We start from the raw sequence: 2,500 nt of genomic DNA, 5'->3' as shown, positions 1-2,500 counted from the left end.
CAGCATGATCTACCGAATCGAATGCCTTAGATACGTCGATCGATGCCACAAAGACAGAGCGGCAGGAGCGAACTGCGTCGGTGAGAGCAGTGTCCAAGATGAAGGTATTTTCCAACATCCCATCCCGAGGGATGAATGCCCGCTGACGTTCGTCCACAGCACAAGCGCGCATCAGGCGTGACGCGAGAACCTTGTGAAAGGTCCGCGCCAACACCGAGCAGACCGTAATGGGGCGAAAGTCAGCGGGGGATGTTGGTGCAGCCGTTTTCGGGAGAAGGGACGTCCGCGCGCGAAGCAGGCGTTCCGGAAGGGCGCGGGCCAGAAGGAAGAGATTCATCACTTTCACCAGGACTTCGTGCGGCAGGCGCCGCAACTCCGCTGGGGTAAGGCCGTCCGGCCCGGCTGCTGATCCCCTGGGCGGCAACGCGGCGGCGACCTCCTCACGTGTGACCGGCCCCCATAAGCACTCGAGAGCGACAGGCTCTGAGTGCGGGAGGAGGCGGTCACGAATGAAGCCCGCGGTGGAGATGGGCTTCTTGGTGAAGAGGTCCGCCCAGAAGTCCAGCAGACCAGGGATGGCAGGTGGCGGCTGGAGCAGGGTGCCATCCAAGAGGCCGCGCACGCAACGCGCACGCGACCGTCGGAAGGCATCCTGCGTTCTCGCGTACTCCCAGCGGCGCCGCTTGCGCTTCTGCGTCGGCGGCGCGGCAGGCGGCCGCTTCGATGGTTGGCGCGGCCGCTGTGTCCTGGTGATCGATCTCTCCCCTCTGGACCCGACCGACGCAAGGGCATCCGGGAGCATGCCCAGGATGACATCGGGCGGCGTGCCCCGCCCCAGACCGATGACACGATCCAGGGCAGAGAAACGCTGGGCGGAAGCGGGTAGCCCCGCCAGATGCTCCCAGATGGCGGCGTCAGTCGGCCCCTCCGGCGGCGGCCCGGTGGTGTCGGCCGCGAAGTCCTCGGCTGCGTCGACGGGCGGCGCAGCGGCCTCGCCCGCGTCAGGCAGCGGGCTCGCCGCTCCCCGGCGGGACGCCGGCTCTTCCCCCCGACCGATCTCAAGCGCCTCCATGAATTGGCGGACAAGCTGCTTGTGGGCAGCTTGCCGCCGTCGGCACTTGATTGCCTCAAGCGTTCGGTCGGGGAACATCCTGATGAGCTCTTGATTTACAAAGAAGAACCGGGCGTCCCTCTCGAGGAACAGTTCGGCCTCTGCCTTGGCGAGCGACAGGACTTCTTCCTCCGTCCACCTCGCGCGATGCCTCTCCGTGACGATCTCCGCGTTGGCGGCCGCAGGGTGTTGGCGGCGGCGATGGACCCCGAGACCGTTTTTGGTGGTGAAGCTGCGGTGGCACTCACTACAGGCATATACAGCTGCAACAGTTACAAGATTTTCGGCACGGCCGGTTGGCCGGCTAGGTGCTGGGGGAGTTGGGGTGGCACCTTCAGCGGAAGGGCCACCACTTTTTCTCTGGTTACTGCCCCCAACTAAAAAAGGGATAGTGCGAGGGGGGGCTGGTAACCCCCCCAAGCCCCTGGTGCGGTCTTCCACTCTGCTAAAGTCAGCGGGCCCACGAGAAGGGGAGAAGACCGCAGGAGAGGAGAGGCTAAGAGGGCTAGGCCCATGTATTGCGCATCACTCTCCCTGTAACTATAACCCAAGGAAGGCACCTCGCAGCAGCAGCACGACTACATCAAGACCGCACTTCGAAAAGCCAAGTCCGGATGCAGCCACACCACCGCCACTTGGCCACCTTAAGAGAGTCATAGTTACTCCCGCCGTTTACCCGCGCTTGCTTGAATTTCTTCACGTTGACATTCAGAGCACTGGGCAGAAATCACATTGCGTCAACACCCGCTAGGGCCATCGCAATGCTTTGTTTTAATTAGACAGTCGGATTCCCCCAGTCCGTGCCAGTTCTGAGTTGATCGTTGAATGGCGGCCGAAGAGAATCCGCGCACCCGCGCGCCCCCGGAGGAGCACGCTAAGGCGGACGCGGCCTCGCAGCAAGGAAGATCCGTGGGAGGCCAAGGCACGGGACCGAGCTCGGATCCTGCACGCAGGTTGAAGCACCGGGGCGCGAACGCCGCGCAGGCGCGCGCATCCTGCACCGCCGGCCAGCACGAGGCCAACCAACGGCGAGAGCAGACCACGCCCGCGCTAAACGCCCGCACTTACCGGCACCCCTACGGCACTCACCTCGCCCAGGCCCGGCACGTTAGCGCTGACCCACTTCCCGACCAAGCCCGACACGCCCCGATCCTCAGAGCCAATCCTTATCCCGAAGTTACGGATCCAATTTGCCGACTTCCCTTACCTACATTATTCTATCGACTAGAGGCTCTTCACCTTGGAGACCTGCTGCGGATATGGGTACGAACCGGCGCGACACCTCCACGTGGCCCTCTCCCGGATTTTCAAGGTCCGAGGGGAAGATCGGGACACCGCCGCAACTGCGGTGCTCTTCGCGTTCCAAACCCTATCTCCCTGCTAGAGGAT

At 63.4% G+C, this 2,500-nt stretch overlaps 1 pseudogene; it reads right to left on the bottom strand.

Annotated features, from left to right (window-relative positions):
- LOC126435233 (large subunit ribosomal RNA) overlaps positions 1-2,500 on the bottom strand; it is a 7,958-nt pseudogene that overhangs the window by 3,320 nt on the left and 2,138 nt on the right.

The sequence above is a fragment of the Schistocerca serialis genome, unplaced genomic scaffold, assembly GCF_023864345.2.
Source record: "Schistocerca serialis cubense isolate TAMUIC-IGC-003099 unplaced genomic scaffold, iqSchSeri2.2 HiC_scaffold_1198, whole genome shotgun sequence".
NCBI classification, from domain to species: Eukaryota; Metazoa; Arthropoda; class Insecta; order Orthoptera; family Acrididae; genus Schistocerca; species Schistocerca serialis.
The sequence above is the reverse complement of the archived record's forward strand: the minus strand, read 5'-3'. Positions and strand labels throughout refer to the sequence as shown.